This window comes from Rhinolophus hipposideros, assembly GCF_964194185.1.
Source record: "Rhinolophus hipposideros genome assembly, chromosome: 23".
NCBI lineage: Eukaryota > Metazoa > Chordata > Mammalia > Chiroptera > Rhinolophidae > Rhinolophus > Rhinolophus hipposideros.
Window position 1 is genome coordinate 479965 of NC_138069.1, and position 6295 is coordinate 486259.

Genomic DNA, 6295 nt, shown 5'->3' on the forward strand with positions numbered 1-6295 from the left:
TCTGCTTCGCCTTCAACTCCACGCATCTTCTTCCAGCTCCCCGAGGTGAACACACTTTACCCTCGAGACTCAACCCACTTGGACACACACCCAACACACAGGTGCTCTTACCTGGTGGCTTTGCCCTCTCTGCCCTGGGGGACTTTTCCAGTGTGATGCAAAAGGACGCAGTCATCACCTTCCTGCGGATAGCTTGCACACTTTTGCTTTGGGCACCCCTCTGCCTCTCCTTCCTTTCCCTTGTCCTCCAGCTGGCCTGGATTCTGGCCTGGCCCACCACCTACAGCTCACGTGGCTGACCTGAGTGGGCTCCCAGGCTGTGCCCTCTGGCCACGTCCTTGTGCTCTGCACACTGGTCTGTGCAAGGCTGCCCCACAGGCACGCGTGGGCGGCAGGTCTTGCTCCACAATGGCCCCTGCGCCCTCCCCACCTCTTGGCCCTTCGCATGTGAGACCTGCCAGCAGCATGGAGTACCTACGTAGCACATTTAACACCCACGTTACCCTGGGGTAGAGACACCCCAACAGTCCGGCCCTGGGTGTCTTCTCCTCCTGGTCGTCATGTCCTTCACGGTCCCTTGTAATAGTCATTGCGACAGCAGTATGTGAGGAATATCCCCCCAGAACTCAGCCTGGGGCCTGTGTGGGCCACTCGCTAGCAGCACATTGCAACATTGTCTCCATGGGGACGCTGTTCTTTGAAATGGCCTTTACTTTCTAGAATCATGGATTGTTCAAAAATATTTTTAAAATAAATTGCTTTGTTCATATTACCTAAAACTTCTTTTAAGCTTTAAAACTGAGTATAGAAAATTAAAAGAAGAAAATAACTACCATAAACTTATCAGACTCCTGAAATTTTGATATGATTCTTCAAAGTCTCTTCTACTTATTTTCAAATCAGTGGACATCAATTTTTATAGTTTTGTGTCCTGATTTCTTATCTTATAGCATCTGGTAGACATGGCTGCATGCTAATAGCGTCTGCTCTGGATTGTGCTAAGTCTGTACAGGGCTGCAATTCACCCACCGGCCTCTTCTGGCTGGTCATGCAGCTGTTCCCACTACTGGCCATGATAGGGGTGCCTGCCAGTGTGGACTCCAGACACCCTGAGCTCAGCCTCCTGGTAGGGACGTCTCCCCTCCCTGAAGGAGGTCCTCAGCACTTGGCCAGCAGGCAGGCACATCGCTCTGTTTTCCGACTGGGATGTTTGTGCTTTTGGCCTGTGTTCAGTGGTGATCTGGGGACCCTTGCACTGGGACCTCTGCCTGAGCTCAGGGGTTCTAAGCTCCGGCTTCATGTGACCTTCCCCAGATGTCCTGCCATCTTTGTTGTCAAGGACACTTTGCATCCTCCAACTATGCCGGGGGCTTTCTGTCTTTCCTTCTGTGACCCCTCAGGGTGTCGTGTGGCAACCATGAAGTTCTGGGATGAACAGTTGTGTATAGCTTTCTCTGCATAGAACAGATTCCCCAAGAAGAAGAATATAATTAGAACATGAAGGCTTTCACGGTTGTTCAGTTTTAGGCTACTGGCTGTTCAGTCTCTGCTCTCAGCAGGGTCTGAGCCTGGAACCAGCAGTGGGCTTCTAGTGGACCAACAACTCCACAGCTACAGCAGTGAGCCTCACATCCTGGGTGGCAGAGAGCAGCACACAGCACAGGCCTCCAGAATGAGTCCCTCTTGGGACCCCACTGCTGCCCCAAGATTTCTGTTCTACATGTATCTCAGCCTTCCATTCGTTGGTGTCCCCCACCCCCTCAGTTTGTATGGTCCTTTCACACACACACTTCCCATTGGTTGTCTGTTTTACTGTGTGCTGTTTCCTCCCACAGACTCTTGAATTCCAATATACTCGTTTCTCATCCAAATTTTCTAAACTTCCCGCCATTTTACTCCCATTATCTGTGGTGTTTCAACCTCCTTGAGTTCTTTAAGTTTTGGTTTTATATCTAAATATGTATATTCAAGGTAGACAAATTAAGTTTTATTAACAAAACATGTCAAAGCTGGTTTGTAAGTCTTCACATTAACTCCAGATGAATCTGAAAAACAAGGTCTATTTTTAAAAACAGTGCATGCAATGCAAGAGCTGTGCCTGTGGTTTAACTGACAGGGTCAACCTGTTTATAACAACCAGCAGGGCCTGTAGTCCCAGGCAACTGTTACCGTCCTATTCATGCTTGGTGTCCACGGCAGGCATTTCCAGTGGGGGCCATTCTCCACTGTCTCCTCTTTTGCTACATTTCAGCTCTTTCTTTAGCCTCAATTATAGGCATCAACACTGTCTTGTAAAATGAATGCTATTATTTGTTTAAAAGTTTTTTGTTGTAGTAAAATAAACAAAACATAGAACTCACCATTTCAATCAAAGTGTACATCTCAGTGGCATTAAGTGTATTCACTGTGTTGTGAAACCATCACCACCATCCATCCCCGGAATTTTTCATCACCTCACACTGCAACTCTTGCCCCACTAAAGAAATCTATTGTTTCTTACACTTAATTTCACTTACTAACGTATTTCTTATCCTCTGGGTATTTATCTCCTTATAAAATATATCATCAAAAAAGCGCTGCTTTAGATCCCGCCAGTGTTCGTTTGTTGTTTTCTTTTTCCAGTTTACTTCCACTGTCTTAAATATAGCTAGCCTTTGTTTTAAAATACATATGATTAGGTATAGAAGGAAAATATCTTAACATAATAAAGGCCATATATGACAAACCCTCAGATAATATCATAATTAATGGTGAAAAACTGAAGCCTTTGCTCTACATTCAGGAGCACGACAGGGCAGTCCCCAACACCTCTGCTTTTCAACATAGCGTTGGATGTCATCGCCAGAGCAAACAGGCAAGAGAAAGAAATAAAAGGCATCAGAATTCAGATGAAGAAGTTAAATTGTTACTTTTTGCAGATGACGTGATGCTATATATAAAAAACCCAAAAGACTCCACCAAAAAGCTATTAGAAACAATAATCGAATATAGTAAAGTTGCTGGCTACAAAATCAACGTACAAAAGTCCATTGCATTCCTATATATTAACAATGAAATCTCAGAAAAAGAAATAAAAAAAACCCCCACAATTCCTTTTGCAATCGCAACAAAAAGAATAAAATACCCAGGAATAAACCTAACCAAGGATGTGAAAGACCTATATGCTGAAAACTATAAGATATTTTGTAAAGAAATTGAAGAAAACACAGAGAAATGGAAAGACATTCCGTGCTCATGAATTGGAAGAATCAACATAGTTAAAATGGCCGTATTATCCAAAGCAATACACAGATTTAATGGAATCCCCATCAAAATTCTAATGGCATTTTTTAAAAAAGAAATAGAACAAAAAAATCATCAGATTTATGTGGAAGCACAAAAGACGCCAAATAGCAAAAGCAATTCTAAGAAAAAAGAACAATGCTGGAGGTATCACACTCTAGCTTTAGCTTGTACTACAGGGCAACGATAATCAAAAAAAGCATGGCATTGGCAGAAAAACAGACACGTAGACCAATAGAATAGAATTGAGAACCCAGAAATAAAACCACATAAATAAGGTCAGATAATTTTTGACAAATAAGCCAAAAACATACAATGGAGAAAAGACAGCCTCTTCAAGTGCTGGCAGAATTGGAAAGCCACATGCAAAAGAATGAAACTGGACTGCTATCTGTCACCATGTACTAAAATTAATTCAAAATGGATCAAAGACTCAAGCATACGACCTGAAACAATAAACTGCATAGAAGAAAACATAGGTATTAAACTTATGGACCTTGGGTTCAAAGAGCGTTTTATGAATTTGACTCCAAACACAAAAAAAGTAAAAGCTAAAATAAATGAATGAGACTATATCAAACTTAAAAGCTTCTGCACAATAAAAGAAACCATCAACAAAACAAAGAGGCAACCAAGTGAGTGGGAGAAGATTTTTGCAAACAATGCCATTGATTAGGGGCTAATATCCAAAATATACAGGGAACTCATGCAACTCAACAAGAAAAAAAACAAACAACCCATTTGAAAAATGGGCAGAGGACCTGAAGAGACATTTCTCCAAAGAGGACATACAAATGGCAAATAGACATATGAAAAAATGCTCAACATCACTAATCATCAGAGAAACGCAAATAAAAACCATAATGAGGTATCACCTCACCCCAGTCAGAATGGCTATCATCAACAAGACAAATAGTAACAAGTGTTGGAGAGGCTGTGGAGAAAAAGGAACCCTCATCCACTGTTGGTGGGAATGCAGACTGGTGCAGCCGCTATGGAAGGCAGTGTGGAGGTTCCTCAAAAAATTACGAATAGAATTGTGCTCCAATGTTCATTGCAGCTTTGTTTATGGTGGCCAAGACATGGAAACAACCAAAATGTTCATCAAAAGATGAAATAGGACCATTTGTGACAACATTGAAGGATCTTGAGATTATAATTCTAAGCGAAGTAAGTCAGACAGAAAAAATAGGGAACCATATGATTTCATTGATATGTGGTATATAAAACTGAAAATAACAAAACAACAAGACAAACAATTGAAGAAACAAAAACTCATAGACATAGACAATAGTTTAGGGGTTACCAGAGGGTAAGGGGCAAGGAGGACCCTGAAAGAGGTTAAATGGGGTCTAATATATGGTGATGGAAAGAGAACTGACTTTGGGAGATGAACACACAATGTAAGATATAGATAATGTATTACAGAATTGTACACCTGAAATCTATATAACTTTACTTATAATTGTCACTCCAATAAACTTTAATTAAAAAAGAAATACAGGGCCGGCCTGGTGGCTCCTGTGGTCGGAGTGCCGTGCTCCTCATGTTGCCCATGTTGCCAGTTCGATTCCCACATGGGCCAGTGAGCTGCGCCCTCTACAGCTAAGATTGTGAACAACAGCTCTCCCTGGAGCTGGGGGCTGTGAGCAGCTGGAGGTTGGTGTGGGCTGCCATGTGCTGCCATGAGCAGCTGGTGGCCAGCGTGAGTGGCCGTGGCCGGCAATCGGCAAGAGCTGCTGTGAGCTGCTGTGAGCTGCTGTGAGCAGCTGACCGACGACCGGTGACCAACTGCCTTAGCCAGCGGGGGAGAGCAAGGCTCATAATACCAGCATGGGCCAGGGAGCTGTGTCCTACACAACTAGACTGAGAAACAAGGGCTTGAACTGGAGTGTGGGGGGGGGGAGCGGAAGAAGGGGGGAAATACATAAGATATTATAACTAATTAAGTTTTGAATATTGATTGCTCAAACAGGAAAGATTAAAACTCTCTTCAAAATGGGTACTGCTGCTAGTGCTGGTTTCAAAACTGTGTTTTTTCACCATCTCTTGTGACCCTTCTGCAGGACATCTGGTTAATGAAGCAAGATGCACTGGCCACTCTGGTGGTAGGCTGGCAGGTCTTTTGTTTTCAACTTCTCCAGAGAAGACACAAAACCATATTTTGTCACCCATTGCAAAACTCAGTGTACAATGGAACCCAAGTCTATTGTTCTCATGCTTCTTGATTTCCCTATGTAGTGTCTATAGACCTTCACAGAACACAGGCACTTCTGACCAAGGCAGCACCAGCAGAGGTATTGGTGGGATAACTATATCAAATGCATTATCTAACTATGGATTAGAACCTGGGTTACTGACGGGCAACAACTAACTCTAACCATATCAGAGTGTGTAGTGTTGTTTCATTTCATATTGATGTGTTTTTTTTGTTTGTTTTTAATTTATTGGGGTGACAATTGTTAGTGAAATTACATGCATTGCAGGTGTACAATTCTGTATTACATCGTCTATAAATCCCATTGTGTGTTCACCACCCAGTTCACGTTCCATCACCATATATTTGATCCCCCTTACCCTCATCTCCCACGCCCACCCCCCTTACCCTCTGGTAACCACTAAATTATTGTCTGTGTCTATGAGTTTTTCTTTCTCATTTGTTTGTCTTGTTCTTTTGTTGTTTTTGGTTTATATACCACATATCAGTGAAATCATAGGGTTCTCTGCTTTTTCTGTCTGACTTATTTCGCTTAGCATTATACTCTCAAGATCCATCCATGTTGTCACAAATGCTCCTATATCATCTTTCCTTAACGCCGAATAGTATTCCATTGTGTATATATACCACAACTTCTTTTTTTTTTAATTAATTTATTTATTTATTAGTTTCAGGTGTACAAAACAAGGTAATACTTAGACGTTCATCATATACCACAACTTCTTTATCCATTCATCTATCGAAGGACATTTTGGTTGTTTCCATGTCTTGGCAACCGTAAACAAAGCTGCAATG